This window comes from Salvia splendens, chromosome 7 (assembly GCF_004379255.2).
Source record: "Salvia splendens isolate huo1 chromosome 7, SspV2, whole genome shotgun sequence".
In the NCBI taxonomy this organism is placed as follows: Eukaryota; Viridiplantae; Streptophyta; class Magnoliopsida; order Lamiales; family Lamiaceae; genus Salvia; species Salvia splendens.
The window spans coordinates 22574044-22593627 of record NC_056038.1 but is presented as its reverse complement, the minus strand read 5'-3'; the positions used below and the strand labels follow the sequence as shown (position 1 = coordinate 22593627).

The 19584-nt window shown below is 36.0% G+C and overlaps 1 long non-coding RNA gene and 1 pseudogene across 4 annotated transcripts; one reads left to right on the top strand and one right to left on the bottom strand.

The window, feature by feature from the left end:
- Window positions 1-28: 28 nt before the first annotated feature.
- Window positions 29-12371, bottom strand: LOC121811686. Of its 4 annotated transcripts, XR_006052752.1 has the most exons (20): window positions 11980-12371; window positions 11677-11877; window positions 10616-10745; window positions 10355-10448; window positions 9758-9917; window positions 9408-9477; window positions 9081-9155; window positions 8794-8845; window positions 8528-8647; window positions 5915-5979; window positions 5387-5477; window positions 5213-5302; window positions 4060-5136; window positions 3482-3592; window positions 2159-3401; window positions 1581-1691; window positions 1188-1500; window positions 697-1034; window positions 429-616; window positions 29-187 (listed from the first exon to the last, which is right to left on the bottom strand). It is a non-coding gene; the product is annotated as an uncharacterized LOC121811686 (long non-coding RNA). The 4 variants fall into 4 exon arrangements; XR_006052750.1 differs by lacking the exons at window positions 5915-5979; window positions 8528-8647; window positions 8794-8845 and having other exon boundaries at window positions 4060-5477; XR_006052751.1 differs by lacking the exons at window positions 5915-5979; window positions 8528-8647; window positions 8794-8845; window positions 9408-9477 and having other exon boundaries at window positions 4060-5477.
- An 812-nt stretch (window positions 12372-13183) lies between these two features.
- On the top strand, window positions 13184-16213 carry LOC121741333 (annotated as a pseudogene).
- The last annotated feature ends 3371 nt before the right edge of the window (window positions 16214-19584 follow it).

Here is a 19584-nt window from a genome sequence, read left to right as displayed (position 1 = left end):
CAAAGTAGACAAAGACCCTATTACTTGCCTTAGGAAGGGTAGGTGTGTTGTGATGGCTTCATGTAATTAGGAGTGAACTCTCATCTAGAGAACTTGGTGGTCTCTGTTGTAGTGGGATCGAAGAGGGAATTGCTAATCCAGACAATATGCTGCCGGGTCCGATCAGAGAAAATGGTGGGCCTGCAGTCTGAAACCAAAAGGATGAAATTGCAGTGATCATGAGTTCACACAAATCACTTGGAGTAGAAGTATTATCCACAACCACATAGACAAGGTGAAACTAGAAACCACATATAGGCATGTGGGAAGATGATTTGGATGAAGACATCGAGATAACACTTTTTGTCATGTTTTCTAAGAATCAATCATCTGTTTCTCATATGCAGGTTAAACTACTTAACAGGAAGATAACATTACATGTTTAATACCTCTATATGTGGAGATGAAGATTGAATATGACTGTGTCGGTGATCAGTATTGGCACTATGGCTAACATCAGTTCAGTATAAGCCGCTGAAATACTGTTAAGTGCCCTCCCTATAAATGTTACAAAGTGCAGGATATGATGGCAGTACAGTGGCCACTAAATGAGACGGTCCACAAACTGTTCCAATGCCTTGCTCCCAAAGGAAAACATCAGAATGTCATAAAGCCAAGGTCAGACTGAAATTCACAATAATAACATTAACCAAATACCTAGGAAGGAACAAACTTTTGAATATGCAAGCTTCCTCAAAGCATTGAAAACCGCTCGTAAAGCAATACCCAGAATAAGGTTAGTCACAAGTTGATGCTTAATGACTGATCCTGAAGCACAAGCATTCACAAAGGATAAACATTATAGGCAAGTTGAAAATTTTAGAACGGGGTAACATTACAAGTAACATAGTTAGGTTGAAGCGTATTTTACAACATTATAGACAACTAGGAACTATCACGGAAAACACCCTAGTTTCCCAAGAATAACACAAGAATATGCTGAATTATCTCAGTAGCCTCAAACGCAGCAATCTGACTCAAACAGAAAGTCTTTCCTGCATACAACAAAGAAAAGGGTTACAGGTTTAGTGCAACACGTAGAAGAATTCCAAGGAGAGAAAAATAATAAACTGTTGTATGTATTCCACTTCCTACAACTAAACAAAAAATTATATCTAAATGTATGTACAAATAAGAGAATAACTAACCACACATCCTGGTATCGTGCAGATATCGTGTTCCTCATAATTAAACAAAGCAAGTCCAACCCAAATTTTATTAGGTACCGACAAGTGTAGAGCATCAGAAAGATTTTGCAGTAGTTCTTCATTGATGGCTTTAGTATGAAATGACACACTTAATATCGAACTAAAGTTAGGTTTAATAAATAAATATTTGAATAGTGAAGCAATTTTGGTTGCAGCTTTATACCCTTCAACTCGCTGGAATAAATAGTGAGGTGCTCAAATCTGAACTGGATCAATAATTCTTAATGAGATGACCCACAAACTGCTCCAATGCCTTGCTCCCAAAGGAAAACATCAGAATGTCATAAAGCCAAGGTCATACTGAAATTCACAATAATAACATTAACCAATTACCTAGGAAGGAACAAACTTTTGAATTTGCAAGCTTCCTCAAAGCATCGAAAACAGCTCGTAAAGCAATACCCAGCATAAGGTTAGTCACAAGTTGATGCTTAATGACTGATCCTGAAGCAGCATTCACAAAGGATAAACATTATAGGCAAGCTGAAAATTTTAGAACGGGGTACCATTACAACTAACATAGTTAGGTTGAAGAGTATTTTACAACACTATTAATATGTTCTTATGTTCTCTAAGTAAACCAGAATTTGTTGTATCAATCATAATCATCAAACGGACAGTTAAAGATAACAAACTCAAACACAGTAGACTATGTATAAAACTAATTAACTGGTATATAAAAGATGTTAAGTCAAATTAAATTTTTGAGGAACTTGACCAGACAGATAAATGTAACAGAAAAAATCATGGCATCAAATATACGGAAATCGGAGTAGTCAAGATTACATAAATTGTAATTAAATTAATTACTATAGTAGTGGGAACAAGCTGCAGTTTACATTCCGGCATTGCAAAAATATTAAAATCATGAGAAAGATCAGTCAACCTGCAACAGAAGTGGCAACACTTACCTCTACAAAGTATCTTTACTCGACACTATTTGAGTGCTCAACCAGCTTCCAAGGCCCACGATTTCTTTTTTAGAAGCAAGTTCAGCAAACCTAATGCCGAAGTAAAAAGGAAATGTGTCTAGTAAGTACTTGGGAAAGAGCCTATAAAAACAATTAACAGATATATTAAGATGCCAAGATTTGACAATCAATGGGGTTTATATATCAAAGAATAACTAATATAAGACATATTTGTACACGGCATATAAGACAAAGAAACTAGGATACTATGTATGTATTAATTATAAAGCTGCAAGGTAGCAAACAGGGGATTAGAAAAAAGTAGAAAAACGTCATAACACACAAAAATATAATATATGTTACAGGTTAATTATAAAGCTGCAAAAGGCAGCAAAGAATGAATTGAATAAATAGAAAATTGTAGGCGCAACAACCAAGAAGCAGAAGATCAAGCAAAGCAAGCTCAAAAACCAATAAATAGACTTGTGCCTTTTGTTTTCCACCCTATTCCGCCGTTTCTCTTAAGTTAAGAAGTTAGTCGCCCCCTACCACCCTTGACCTTTATATCGACCAAGTACATTCTAGTCTATTTATGCATTAGGAACTATAACAGAAAAACCTTAGTAGTGGAACAAGAGATAACATTTGCAAGAATGAATCTAAATAATTAAAGACTTCAAATTGACTAAGAGTAACACGAGAATATGCTGAATTATCACAGTAGCCTCTAACGCAGTAGGTTTGGCACACAGCTCTCTAAATTGTGTCAAACAGAAATTCTTTCCTGCATACAGCCAAGAAAAGGGTTATAGGTTTAGTGAAACATGCGGAAGAATTCCAAGGAGAAAAAACTTATGTATGTATTCCACTTCCTACAACTAAACAAAACAATATATCTAAATGTATGTACAAAGAAGAGAATAACTAACCACACTTCTTAGTATCATAAAGATATCGTGTTCCTCATAATTAAACAAAGCAAGTCCAACCCAAATTTTATTAGGTACCGACAAGTGTAGAGCATCAGAAAGATTTTGCAGTAGTTCTTCATTGATGGCTTTAGTATGAAATGACACACTTAATATCGAACTAAAGTTAGGTTTAATAAATAAATATTTGATTAGTGAAGCAATTATTGGTTGCAGCTTTATACCCTTCAACTCGCTGGAATAAATAGTGAGGTGCTCAAATCTGAACTGGATCAATAATTCTTAATGAGATGACCCACAAACTGCTCCAATGCCTTGCTCCCAAAGGAAAACATCAGAATGTCATAAAGCCAAGGTCATACTGAAATTCACAATAATAACATTAACCAATTACCTAGGAAGGAACAAACTTTTGAATTTGCAAGCTTCCTCAAAGCATCGAAAACAGCTCGTAAAGCAATACCCAGCATAAGGTTAGTCACAAGTTGATGCTTAATGACTGATCCTGAAGCAGCATTCACAAAGGATAAACATTATAGGCAAGCTGAAAATTTTAGAACGGGGTACCATTACAACAAACATAGTTAGGTTGAAGAGTATTTTACAACACTATTAATATGTTCTTATGTTCTCTAAGTAAACCAGAATTTGTTGTATCAATCATAATCATCAAACGGACAGTTAAAGATAACAAACTCAAACACAGTAGACTATGTATAAAACTAATTAACTGGTATATAAAAGATGTTAAGTCAAATTAAATTTTTGAGGAACTTGACCAGACAGATAAATGTAACAGAAAAAATCATGGCATCAAATATACGGAAATCGGAGTAGTCAAGATTACATAAATTGTAATTAAATTATTTACTATAGTAGTGGGAACAAGCTGCAGTTTACATTCCGGCATTGCAAAAATATTAAAATCATGAGAAAGATCAGTCAACCTGCAACAGAAGTGGCAACACTTACCTCTAGAAAGTATCTTTACTCAACACTATTTAAGTGCTCAACCAGCTTCCAAGGCCCACGATTTCTTTTTTAGAAGCAAGTTCAGCAAACCTAATGCCGAAGTAAAAAGGAAATGTGTCTAGTAAGTACTTGGGAAAGAGCCTATAAAAACAATTAACAGATATATTAAGATGCCAAGATTTGACAATCAATGGGGTTTATATATCAAAGAATAACTAATATAAGACATATTTGTACACGGCATATAAGACAAAGAAACTAGGATACTATGTATGTATTAATTATAAAGCTGCAAGGTAGCAAACAGGGGATTAGAAAAAAGTAGAAAAACGTCATAACACACAAAAATATAATATATGTTACAGGTTAATTATAAAGCTGCAAAAGGCAGCAAAGAATGAATTGAATAAATAGAAAATTGTAGGCGCAACAACCAAGAAGCAGAAGATCAAGCAAAGCAAGCTCAAAAACCAATAAATAGACTTGTGCCTTTTGTTTTCCACCCTATTCCGCCGTTTCTCTTAAGTTAAGAAGTTAGTCGCCCCCTACCACCCTCGACCTTTATATCGACCAAGTACATTCTAGTCTATTTATGCATTAGGAACTATAACAGAAAAACCTTAGTAGTGGAACAAGAGATAACATTTGCAAGAATGAATCTAAATAATTAAAGACTTCAAATTGACTAAGAGTAACACGAGAATATGCTGAATTATCACAGTAGCCTCAAACGCAGTAGGTTTGGCACACAGCTCTCTAAATTGTGTCAAACAGAAATTCTTTCCTGCATACAGCCAAGAAAAGGGTTATAGGTTTAGTGAAACATGCGGAAGAATTCCAAGGAGAAAAAACTTATGTATGTATTCCACTTCCTACAACTAAACAAAACAATATATCTAAATGTATGTACAAAGAAGAGAATAACTAACCACACTTCTTAGTATCATAAAGATATCGTGTTCTTCAGAATTAGACAAAGCAAGACCAACTCCAATTTTATCCGGTACCGATAAGTGTAGAGCATCAGAAAGATTTTGCAGTAGTTCTTCATTGATGGCTTTAGTATGAAATGGCACACTTAATATCGAACTAAAGTTAGGTTTATTAAATAAATGTTTGAATATTGAAGCAAATATTGGTTGCAGCTTTATACCCTTCAACTCGTTGTAATAAATAGTGAGGTGGTCAAAACTAAACTGGAGAAGTAATACTCAATGATACTGTCCACAAACTGCTCCAATGCCTTACTCCCAGAGAAAAACATCTCAATGTCATAAATCCAAGGTCAGACTGAATTCACAGATAACCGAGGAAGGGACAAACTTACCGATCTGCAGGCTTACTCAAAGCATCTAAAACAGCTCGTAAAGCAATACTCAGCATAAGGTGAGTCACACGTTGATGTTTAATGACTGATCCTGAAGCAGAAGCATTCACAAAGGATAAACATTATAGGTAAACTGAAAATTTTAGAACATGGTAACATTACAACTCATAGTTATGTTGAATAGTATATTACAACACTATTAATTTGTTCTTATGTTCACTCAGAAAACCAGAATTTATTTTGTTGTATCAATCATAATCATCAAACGGACAGGTAAAGAAAACAAACTCAAACACAGTAGACTATGTACAAAACTACTTAACCGGCATATAAGAGATGTTAAGTCAAATTAAATTGTTGAGGAACTTGACCAAATATACAGAAATCGAAGTAGTCTAGATTCCATCTATTGTAGTTAAAGTATTTACTACATAGTGGCAACAAGCTGCAGTTTCCATTCTTGCATTGCAAAAAAATTAAAATCATGAGAAAGATCAGTCACCTTGCTACAGTAGTGGCAACACTAACCTCATAGAAAGTATCTTTACTTGACACTAATTGAGTGCTCAACCAGCTTCCAAGGCCCGTGATTTCTTTTTTTAGATGCAAGTACAGCAAACCGAATGCCAAAGTAAAAAGGAAATGTGTGTAGTAAGTAATGGGAAAGAGCCTATAAAAACATTTAACAGATATATTATGAAGCCAAGATTTGACAATCAATGGGTTTTACATTTCAAAGCAACACTTATATAGCACATATTTGTACAGGGCATACGAGACAAAGAAAAATAGGATGCTATGTTTGTTAATATTAATTATGCTACAAGGTAGCAAAAAGTGGATTAGAAAAAGTAGAAAAACGTTAGGCACAGTATAACAAACAAAAATATAATATATGTAACAGATCAATTATAAAGCTGCAAAATGCAGCAAAGAATGAATTAAATAAGTAGGAAAAATATAGGCGCAACAACCAAGAAACAGAAGATCACAAAGCAAGCTCAAAAATCAATAAATAGACTTGTGCCTTCAGTTTTCCACCCTTTCCCCCCGCATCTTTTAAGTTAAGAACTCAGTCGCCCCCTACCACCCTTGACCTTCAGATCGACTAAGTACTTTCTAGTCTATTTATGCACTAGGAACTATCACGGAAAACACCTTAGTTCCACGAGAGATAAAATTTGCAAAAACGAATCTAAATGCTTAGAGATGCCTTCAAATCGACTAAGAGTAACACGAGAATATGGTGAATTATCTCAGTAGCCTCAAACGCAACAGGATTGGTACACAGCAGCTCTGTAATCTGACTCAAACAGAAAGTCTTTCCTGAATACAGCAAGATTGGTACACAACAGCTCTGTAATTAGATAAATAAGCACATTCACAAGACATTAGATAATCCTCTACTTCAAGTCACGTCAAATCACACGAATCATTTAGAGAAAATAGGTTGACCCCGAATTCACTCGCGAGTAAGACTTTAGAACAAGAATTGTACACGAACTAATTCCCTAAGAGCTAGGCATCCAATGCTTCAATGTAAGTTCGATTTATGTCTTGGGAGTCTCAAACCATCGTCGCTAATTCGTAAAGAGAAGTTCTTCCGGCTATTCTTTATTTTAAGCACATAAGATCTTTCTCCCAAAATCAAGCAAAATTCGTCGCTCACAAGTCAATATGATGCATAAATGTAAAGGTCTTATTCATTTGGATGTAACGGGGCTTTTGGTAAAGGTGTGATCATATTTGGATTAGTAGCTTATCACCATTCTTAAAATACTAGCACATCCCTCACAACATCCTTCACATCTCACTGAATGCGTAAAAAATTCTGACAGCTCAACACCCCAAACTTGAGATTTTTCTACCATCTAAACCAAGTCATCTTATTCTTTTGAGCATATTTCTGTTTTTTGCTCGATATTTTTTTTCTAGCCTTGGCTTTTTTTACTCATGAAAGGCTGCCTTTTTATTTTATTTTTTTACAAGCCTTGGCTTTTTTTACACATGAAAGGCTGCCTTTTTTATTTTTTTTCTAGCCTTGGCTTTTTTTTACACATGAAGGCTGCCTTTTTATTTTTTCTAGCCTTGGCTTTTTTTTTACACATTAAAGGCTGGCTTTTTATTTTTTATTTTTTTCTAGCATTGGCTTTTTTTCACACATTAAAGGCTGCCTTTTTTTCACACAGCTTTTTCACTTTGTATCTCAGTATAAATGAATACCACCTAATAAATGTTCCAGGACTTCCAGCTTTTTCTTGCCACCATAAATACCCTTCCAAGAATGTGCTAGCACTTTAATTTTAGTGACTAGGGTAGAAAATATAGGCCAACAAATGGATATAATAAGTAGGCTAATATAGTGACTTCAAAATTTTCAACAAAGAAATAAGGCTTTTGGGGCTCAAACTGGCTCTCTAGGGGTTTATGTAGGGTTAGGCATGTGATAATTTGGATATGAGGCTTTTAGTCCTATTGCCTAAATCATTTTATGCACCAATATCAACAAGATTGCAACTGATAAAGCTCTCATTCAGTCGATCGGCCCTATGGCTTTTTCAATTAATTTTTCAAAACCGGAATAGTTCTCTCTCCTTAGCTCAAGAAATCGGGCACCAAAGAACACTATTGTCACTTTATCTGAAGCACGGGAAACCTAGTTCTCCAGAAGTTAGTAAGCAACAACAAGTTTACAGACCAACCCTTGAGAGAAATGAAGTCCACACTAGTAACCCATAAAAAAGTGGTGAAAGTAGTGACAATCAATAGAGAGAAAATCTTGCATGCACACACAAATAGCAAGTGGTGAAACTCTGTTCGTGGAAGCATTTTAGTACTAGGGCAATTTTTGGATAGTTCTGAAGGTAATATTCGTTGTTTATCGATTGTTGATGTGTATGAAATCATTAAAAACTAAGGAGATGCACATATTAGAGAGCCATGACAGACAACCTCTCGGAAATTACTCTTAATCATAACATGTCAATTACCAAAAAAAAACATTTAAATTCTCTATAAAATCAACATATCAGGCATGCATGAGAATAAATAGCAGTTAGGCACTCATGTATAAGTAGGAAACATCACAAGTTGAGTATACGGGTTTGAATGAGACCCGAAAAAGATGAGAAGTAGAGTTACCAGAATCCTCAAAGACCAGGATTTGACGACTACAATAAAAGCTCGGATTTCCTGCCTTGCTGGGAAACCTGGTACCTTCTCACATACCAAAATGCTGAAAACAAACCTCTACCAGTGTATCTTTATCAGAATAAAGAACATAATACTATGTCAATTTAGATCATCTTCGATACTTTCCAAACATTCAGTTTTGATTGACGGATAAAATTGTTTTCTTTAAATATATACTGCAATCTTTCCTGTCATCTTTACAAGATTCGTCTTACCTTCCTACCTTACTTTTGTGGCTTTAAAATTCCTTTTTATGAAGCTTATTCCCTACAAAACAGTGTGAATCATTTGCATATCATGTAAGACCCCGAGCAAATTAAGTGTTATTTAAACTTGGTTTTTATTAACATGACTTTCAAATCTTAAGCGAAAGGAAGGAAACGTTTTATATCATAGAAAAAAGAGAATTTCTTTCATTTCTCTTATCATCACTACAAAAGGTAAGTATTGCATCACAAGAAAAGTTACATGAGATGATCTCTTACAAAAAAAAAGTACCTACTCTTTTTTTCTCATCAGGGCCGAGAGTCCAATATAGGAAGCTAGTTGCTCCTGCAGTCCACCCCTTCCCAAGCTCCTGCAAGAAAATTGTCAATCTTAGATAGCCTTAAAAATACATTAAGTAAAGAATGCACTCATGCACATAATGAATAACTGTGGTGAGTGAAGCAAGTTTATTAAAGAAAAAAAGAGTGCAACTATAAGAAACAGCAGTGTGACCATCTGCTAGAATGTTTCATTGTCTAAATTGCAAAATAAGAAAGATAGGACATGAAGAAATAATCAATGCCCGATTTCGGCATGGAAGGAAGGCAAATATTCAAATTACCTCAGCAGTTATACATCATCTTCATTCAAAACTCCTAGAACTAAAGATTCAGAATGACTCAACTGTGAACCTACATGCAACAGAGTATTAGAATATAGATATGTTTGATTAACCAAGGGAAGAGTTAGAAGCAGGCATACATAAGTTCTTGCTAACTTTAGACACTTTTTCAGCTTCTGAAGTAGAGAAAAGAATACATAAGTTCACATAAGCAAAGACATTTTCTTAGAAACTCAGATATCATGCTTTGACTCATTTCGACCTTTGATCATGAAAAGCAAAGAAACCTTACCATGAAATCTATAACACTCTATAATATTTAAAATTAATTGTATTGATGGAAAGCTTACAAAGTTTATCACGATGAATGACCGAAAATTTGAAGCATCTGAGACGACATCTGCCAAGCGCTTTGTATTACGTTCCAGTTGACCCTTCGAGTAACTTGCCTCGGAGGGAGCTTTTAACTGTCTTGAATCTATACCAAACATTTTTCAGCAATTGAAGAACCTATACAAAACATATGCCCATGATAGAAGTAAGGAAAAATGAGAAATTGACAACTGCATATGTATAGAAGGCAAAATCTTCTCAAAGTGGAGAAATTGCAATGCTTAATGTACGGTATACCTATAAACATTTGTTATAGACCCAATTGCGACTGGGCAATACTACAAACTAGGATTATAATAGGCAGTTAAAAATCACAAGAAAAAGTTTGAAATGTGTCGTATTTGGGTTTTCTCGAATGTGTAAAATTTCTGCAGCACATTTGAGATTATTTCAGTTTATTTTCAGAGAACAAAACTTCTGGTTTTTCAATGTAATTGTAACAATAGATCTAAAGGGTCTGGGAAATCTTTGTCTATCATAAAAGCAACTAAATATGTATCTCTCTGAGAGTTATGACAGAAACTGCATTACACTTTGATTTTAGAAATCAATACCTCGAGTCCCAGACTTTGCCACATCCCGAGTTGTTGTGTTGCTGGCCACCTCATCCAGGTAGGATACACTTTCAGCTTCACAAAGGTGCAAAAGCTGCAGCGGAAAAAATCACATTTACTTTAAAGACATAAGGGCTAGTTCACACAACCACACCGACCACAAGCATAAGCACATAAAAATTTTCAGGTGTGCTAACTTTACCAGCAGTTGTAGTATTTACAGACATATATCCACTTATCTTAATTGGAAAGTGCACTCACAATAGATAAAGCTTTAGATTTTAGGCAGGAGATAGCAGCCATGTATGAGGAAATATTGTCTGAGCCCCGATAACTTTAAGTTAATGATGGCCAGAACTAGAACAAGAACGCCTCCATTGCCACACAACTACTGAATTAAGAAACAAGGAAGAAAACAAATACGTAATCAGGAATAAAGAAAGAATTCAGAAGTGTGAGATTTTAGTTAGCCAGTAGGATAAAGTTATAAGCGCTATTAATAGAACTTGTAATATGCATATGCTAATTCACAGTACTAATCTAGCTTAAAATAATTGACTCCCCAACATTGTATAATCATTTGGTTCGCACTGATACTAGTAACAATTAGTCCATCCGTCCCCCAATAGTATAGCACAATTACTACGTATGGTGTCCCCTAAAAATTAGCAATTTCCATTATGGTTCATGACCCACACTCTAGTTTATATTTCAACCTTCCAAAGACACATTTAACAAATCCACATTTTCTTAGCACATAGTGGGACCCTTAGTAATACCCTTAGAAAGCAAACACACTCTAGTTTATATTTCAACCTTCCAAAGACACATTTAACAAAATCCACATTTTCTTACCACATAGTGGGACCCTTAGTAATACCCTTAGAAAGCAAACAGACTGTTACATGATGCAGTGGAAAAAATCACTCTAAGAGAATAAAAGTTGCTAGTAAAGCAACCAAATCAAAATAAAGATTTTCTTTCAATCCATTTATGTTTGTTGTCTACTCCCAATCAGTTTCACTATCACACAATTGTTTCATCACCAAAACCGAGAGAGAAATAGAGAGTCATTGGGTCTAGCTTTCACAATGGCTGAGCCCAAATTTTAAGATAAATGCTCAAAGGGATAACACCAATGTACAAATAAGCAAGCGGTGACCTGCTCTTTCAACCCAAGAATGTTTGGACATCACAACAAGTTTAATAGCTTCACAAATCAAGAAGAGAACCCAATCTCATGAACCCAAATCTAACTCCCTAACATATCCAGCCAAACAGGAAGATAAAATTTGTAAATTGGAAAATTAATGGAAACTTACTTAAGCCGAGAAGTCCACGGAAGTCCGACGAAATTGATAGTGACAATGCAGCCGAGATGGCTGGAGAATGACACCGACCGAAGTGAGACCCCGATGGCAGCGACTGCTTGGTGGATTCTCGAGCGCCTCTCACCGCTAGGCGAGAATCGGCAGCATCAAAATCAGACGGCGAGTCTGTCCGCTTCCTCGATTAAATAAACACTGACATACAACAAAGACCGTGAAATTCCAAAAAGGAACACAAAAAATAGCAGGAAAATACAAATAAACAAGGGAAAAAGGCAACAGTGGCGACGGCGAGACATTGCGGCAAAGCTGGGACAATGAGGCGCCTGATTCGGCGCTGATGTTCGGCTGCGGTGATTCCACGGCAGCGGCTTCCAAACAGTAGCACAGCAACTCCGTTCTGACGGCGACGGAGTGGTGGTGATGAGACCTCGCGAACCGAAAGCAAAGGCGGTGGTGGAACGAAGGGCGAATCGTGACTTGACTGTGTTGTTTAGCCGGAGTGTAGAGAGGACGTAGAAGGGAGTGAGAGGGCGTTGTGGTCGCCGGCGTAGAGTGAGTCGGAGGGGGCGACGGGAATTAAGGGTTGCTCAAATTAGGGATCTCAATTTGGGGAAAATGGTGAATGGAGAATGAGGGAGTGAATACCGATGGTGGAGGGGAGTGATGCTTTTTCTAACGGCAATTGAAATTTGGGAGGAATTCAAATTAGTTGTCGACCAATATTATTAATTTAAAAGGATAATTCTTTGGGCTGGGATTAATTCCATGATGGGCCCAATGAGTTTAATAAATTAGGGCTGATTTTAAATGGGTTATATTTAAATAATTCTTTAAATTGGCTGATTGTTTAATTCTTTGATCTATATTGATTAATGGATTATAAAGGGTTGAATAATTCATTGGTCTATATTGATTTCATTAATGGTGGGTTGACGGTGGGCTTGTTTTAAATAATTTGGGGTCAATTAGTCAAAAGGGTAATAACAGAGTGGTCAATATTTTACGGACGGAACGAAATGACAAAACTGAACAACATTTCACGGACGGAGGGAGTAGTTTTTAAGATTTTTCTTTTTTAATTTTGATTTTTCAGTTTTAAAATTTACTATAATTATCTAATTTTAAGTAATTCTAATTAGGATTTGGTTTAATTTTAGGAAACAAATTTAAAAATATGTACTCCCTCCGTCTCCAATATATGTTCCATTTTGACCCAATATGGGTTTTGATAAATGTAAAAAAGTTAATGATGTACTAGTCATATTTATGTATAATTTTATGATAAAATATGAGTAAAATTAAGTAAATAAAATGTGAAGTCTATTAAGAGACATGTCAAAAAATTGAAAAATGGGACAAATAATGGCCAAATGTGTACCAATAAAATTGACAAACCAATCCCCTTTTTTATTCTGATCCTTTGAAGTAACCAACCAAATGAAGTCGTAACATAAAATCTTGATTCCCATTTATTTCCCAACCGTTTTGGACACTCCAAATGAAATTATTGCACAGAAAAACTAAATCTTGCATAACATTCACCTTTTATCAAAAACGCATTTCAACAATCTGCACAACTAAAACCAATGTTTTAAAAACCGGACCGGCAAGCGAACCGGCGTCATTACTGGTTCACTGGTTCAACCGGTTCACTGGTCGAACCATTGGTTGAACTGGAATACTGTTTATATATATATTTATTTATTTAGTAGTAAATAATAAAATTTAATTAAATGTTTTATCAATAAATATTATAGTATTATACATTTAATAGTATTATTATAGAAAACAAGAATATTAGAATATTTAATGACGTTAAGTGTAAATACAATAATAAATTATAATACACAATATTAAAAACTAGTATTAAACTCTATGTATAATTATAAACTCCTATATTATAAAACATTAGTGATTGTAAAAGTATAATTAAAATATAAGAAATATATTATAATTAACAATTTCTTAAAAGAATATATAAAATTAAAATGAATTATCTTAAAAGAATAAAAATTAAAAAGAATATATTTTTAGTGAATGATAGAATTTTATTAATTTTTTATCAACAAATATAATTAAATATATAAATTATACTAGTAGTAAGTTATTGTAAATAAAAAATTTAATATTTATGTATAAAAATAAATAAGTTCATAGTATTATTTTCAAAAAGTAATGAGGCAAAGTAATATTATACACAAAGATATATGAATAAACATAAATTAAAAATATATATTTAGTAAATACTCCTAGTATATAATCAAATAGTATTAAACTTTTAATATAATTAATCACATATTCTTAATATACATATATAAGTATTAAACACGAATTATTAATTTATATAGATAAAATATTTCGTGGTTAACATATGAAAATAACTTATGTTCATATTACTATCAAGAAGTTCTTGTGGTGTAGTGGTAGAATTATCGGTAAGTTCACCGAGAGGTCTTGAGTTCGACCCCTATCAAAGCCAAAATTTTAGAATAAAATTTTGAAAAGCATTTGAACCGGTTTCCGGTTCCCGGCCAGACCGGTTCGGCCGGCCGGTTTCGGCGGTTCATGGCGGTTGAACATGTCACTGGTTTTAGCTAACCGGATCGGACCACCTACCGGTTCACGGTTGAACCGGTCGAACCGGCCGGTCCGGTCCGGTTTTTAAAACATTGGCTAAAACTGACCAACAAAATCAAGAAGAAGAAGAATCCCATATTTGGGTATGCACAAGACAAACTTTTCTTCAAATTCAGCAAACCATCGTTCAAAAATGCACCAAACAGAAAGTTATCCAGTCGGGAAAATCCTCCCACGCACAGATCACTCATTTCGGTACAATCAAACACTTCCGCTTCCAACATGCTCATCAATTTCTACTCCAATTGCGGCGCCGTGGATCATGCCCGCAAGGTGTTCGACCAAATGCGCCTGCGAAGCGTGGTTTCATTGAACACCATGATCGGCACCTACACTCAAAATGGCAACGGCGAAGCAGCTCTGTCTCTATTCGCCTGGATGCTCAGAGAAGGATCGGAGTTCAGTGAATTCACCTTGTCTAGCGTGCTATGCGCTTGCGCCTCGAATTTTTTACCCTTTGAGAGCAAACAGTTACATGCCTTAGTTGTTAAGTCGTCGATGGAGTCGAATGCCTTCGTTGGCACAACTTTGCTTGATGTTTATGCAAAATGCCGATTCATTAATGACACTTTGCACGTGTTTGAGGCCATACCGGAGAAGAGTGCCGTGACATGGAGCTCGATGATGGCTGGATTCATGCAGAACGATCTGTACAAGGAGGCATTGAGATTGTTTCTCGCAGCGCAGAGAAATGGAGTCGAGATGAATATTTTCATGATATCCTCTGTTCTCTGTGCCTCGGCTGCCTAGACGGCGTTGGGAAGCAAGTGCACGCAGTCGTGTGTAAAGCTGGTTTTGGTGCAAACGAGTACGTTGTTTCTTCTCTCATCAATGTTTATGCAAGATGTGGTAGCATTAATCAGTATCGCTCTGTTTTCTCCGAAGCAGAGAAGAGAAATGTGATCCTTTGGAACACGATATCTCGGGCTTTGCAAGGCACGCTAGGCCCTTGGAGGCTATGATGTTGTTCGAGAAGATGCAACAGGCATTTCTGTATCCGAGTGAGGTAACTTATGTCTCTATCTTATCTGCTAGCACTCACATGGGATTGGCTGAGAAGGGGTGGAGGTATTTGGACATGATGAAGGAGCAAGGCTTGAATCCGGGCTCTGTGCATTACTCGTGTATGGTTGATATCCTAGGTTGAACGAGGAGGATTGACGAGGCCAAGGATATGATTGAGAAAATGCCGTTTGAGGCCACTGCGTCCATGTGGGGATCGCTCTTGGCCACATGCAGAGTTTATAAAAATGTAGAGGTGGCAGCAAGAAAATTTTTCAAGATCGAGCCTAACAATGCTGGGAATCTTGTTTTGCTGTCAAACGTATATGCTGCAAGCGGGAGATGGGACGACGTTGCATCAGCAAGGAAACTGCTCAAGAGTAGTGAAGTCAAGAAGAAGAAGGGGAAGAGCTGGATTGAGATCAAAGACAGTGTTCACTCGTTCATGGTCGGGGAGAGGAGCCATCCGTGGATGGGGGAGATATACGCGAGGCTGGATGATTTGCTTGAGGAGATGGAGAAGTCGGGGTTCAGAGGGCAAGTTGAGCACGATCTGCACGATGTGGAGGATTATTGCAACAGGGAGCTGTTGAAGCATCATAGTGAGAAGCTGGCTTTTACTTTCGGGTTGATGTGTTTGTCTTGGTTTGTTCCGATAAGGATCATGAAAAATCTGAGGATTTGTGGGGACTGCCATCAGTTTATGAAGGTTGCTTCGGCTGTAACGGGGCGCGAGATCGTGGTGAGGGACAATAATCGGTTTCACCATTTCAGAGAGGGGGTGTGTTCGTGTGGAGAATTTTGGTGAGTCTGTGTACTGAGATGAATTGGTGTTAGACAGTAGCTACGAGTTTTTGAGTGTAGGAATATGTTAGTGAAAGAGGTGTGATTCTTTTGTGATGAAGAACTAATGGAACCTGTGATTTTCCGGGGTTCGATCTTGATTCAACAAGACCAACAGATAATTATAAAATTTTGGGTTGATCCAAAATTATTAAATTCTCCGTTGGCCAATATATAACTCAAATCATACTACTCACCAAAAGCGATAAAGAAATGACCTAAAAGTTGTTTCAAGAAGCTATCTTTATCTCTTTTTGCCAAAACAATTTCTCGTATGTGTGCACTTTTTATTTAGGAAAATAGAAATATAGAATCAGTTTAAAACTAAAATTTGAGAATAGTTTTATATCTACAGAGACATGAGCAATGATATGCTACGTACCTTATGTGAGCACCACTCTCGTTTGACTCACGTTTAACTTTGTTCGTTTTGATTTATATGTTTAGTTTGATTCTAATATATTAAAAAATGTTATAAAACTTTTTAAATTTTTACAAAATTCATAAAAATCAAAGCTCGATTTGCTCATTTTCTCTATAATTTTTAATAAACGACCAAATTGAGGTTTGATTTTTATGAAATTTTGTGAAAGTAAAAACTTCAATAATATTTTTTAATTTATTAGAATCAAACTAAATATATAAATCGAAATGAACAAAGTTAAACATGCGTCAAACGAGAGTAGTGCTTACAAAAGGAGCTCACATAAGGTACCTTATGTAGCATATCATTCCTCGACATGACATAGTACTCCCTCCCGTCCATCATTTAAAGAGTCATTTTGGTTCGGCAAGGTTTTTAAGAAATTGCTTCCTTTGCGGAGAAAAATAAAGGGAGAAAGTAAGTGGAATGAGAAATTCATTTTTATATTAATTTTATAATGAATTATTAGTGCAAAAAGTTAATGAAATATAGGGTCTGTATACGAAAGCGAAAAAAAATAGATGGTTTTTTAAATTATTGACAACCTAAAATAGCCAAATAATTCTTTTAACGGTGGGGAGAGAGAATAAGATCTGTAAAATCGATTTATTTATTTTCCACATGAATATCTTCATACAATTATTGACAATAAGCAACACATAATCATTGTCACTACAATTCTAAAATAAATTGTGATTCACGAAAATTTCTCAGCCCTTGCTCAAAAACCCATTTTAGATTGCAAATAAGCTTATCTTCCACTCGTAGCATCTACTCCTCCGTCCACAATTAGGATTCCCATTTTTTCCAGCATTGGCATGAGTTTAAAGAAATATTCAGAAAAGTAGGTGGAAGAAAGTTAGAAAAGTAGGCGGAAGAAGGTTAGTGGAATATGAGTCTCATTTGTAGATATTAGTTTGAAATGATACGTGGTGGAATGTGTTGAAAATGTAGAATTGATTTGGATTGAAACCTCCATCAATGAAGGATGAAGAAACTGATAAAATTTGAGAAAAACTGTAGTGCAGGAGAGAAGAGCGGAAAAGGAAAAATGTCACTAATTGACTACATTTTTGGAAGTGTTAATCTACAAATTACAGTAAGATGCCTTATATAGGCTAAGGAAAAATATAAACTACCAACTAATATAATACTAAACACTAGCTAATAAAAGAAAAACAATATCAACTTTACAATTTATTTTTAATTTCAACACCCTCCCTCAAGATGGAAGCACAACCAATGCTACATAAAAACACACACAACTAAGATTTATTCTAACTCCAAGTCATGAGAAAATCCATCTTGAGCATTTGCAAACCAATTGGAGCTGTTGTTGCATATTATGTTAAAACCTTGCTCTCTCAAACATTCACTGGCATTGAGTACAACCAAGATTGTAGAATTGGGTAAATCTTTGTTATATTATTCACAACGGAATTATACATCATATATAGGCTAGAATAAAGTTATACAAGGTAAGATTTCCCTCAATCATATCTCCCTAATTTTCGATCATAATATTGTATAATCTTCTGCTGATTTTATGCAATCTTCTTTGCCTTGCAGAATATTTTGGATCTTCCAACACTCCCCCTCAAGTTAAGTGATGGGATTCCCGAAGCTTAACTTGCCCAATACTTCTTGAAAGCTTTTCGCAGAGACTGCTTTGGTCAGATTGTCAGCCAGTTGGTCTTCTGATTTCACATACAGAATTTCCATTATCTTCTCCTCAAGGTTCTCTTTTATGAAGTGCCGATCAATTTCGACGTGTTTAGTTCTATCATGTTGTACTGGATTCTTCGAGATACTGATTGCAGCTTTATTGTCACACAACAATTTACAAGTTTTCTGCGGTTCTAAGTTTAGCTCCTTCATCAATCTCCTAAGCCAAAGGATTTCGGTTAAACCGCTTTTGATGCCTCGAAACTCGGCTTCAGCACTTGAGAGAGCCACTACCTTTTGCTTCTTACTCCTCCACATGACTAAATTTCCACCAACAAAGGTGAAATATCCACCAGTAGAACGTCTGTCGACTAAGGTCCCTGCCCAATCAGCATCTGTATATCCGTGAATATCTAGGTGCCCATTCTTCAGGAGCAAAACTCCATGTCCGGCAGTTCCCTTTAAAGAACGGACCACTCTAAGTGCCGCCTCCTGATGTTTTTCTTGAGGGTCATGCATGAACTGGCTAAGAACTCCCACTGCATATGCAATATCTGGCCTGGTATGGGATAAATAGATGAGTTTCCCAACTAGTCTCTAGTATCTTCCACGATTAGTGGGGGTTGCCCCTTTGACGAGCTGAAGTCCGTGATTCTGAACGATTGGGGTGTCTGTTGGCTTGCAGTCCAACATCCATGTTTCTGTCAAAAGATCAAGAACATACTTCCGTTGGCTAATAAAAATTCCCTCTCCTGACCTAAGTACTTCAATCCCGAGGAAATATTTGAGATCGCCAAAATTCTTCATCTCAAATTCTGCAGCCAGGTGTTCTTTGAGTTGTTGTATTTCCTCGACATTGTGTCCAGTAATGTTCATATCATCAACATAGATTATCAGACATGTGATCTTCTCCCCTTCCCGTTTGATGAAGAGTGTGTGGTCGGAATTGCTTTGTCTGTATCCATACTTCTCCATCACTTCTGTAAATCTTTCGAACCAAGCCCTTGGAGATTGTTTTAGCATGTACAGTGTTTTCTTCAATTTGCATACTTTCACTTGCCCGAACTCTTCTGAGAATCCTGGTGGAGCCTCCATATAGATGGGATCTTTCAACTCTCCATGAAGAAACGCGTAGGTCACATCGTAGTGATGAAGTGGCCAGTCCCTATTTGCTGCAATAGAGAGAAGGAATCTCACGGTGTTCATCTTTGCCACGGGAGAGAATGTCAGAGTAGTCGATTCCTTGAGTTTGAGTGTACCCCTTTGCTACCAACCGAGCTTTGTATCGCTTAATGCTTCCATCTGGTCTTCGTTTAATTGTGAAGACC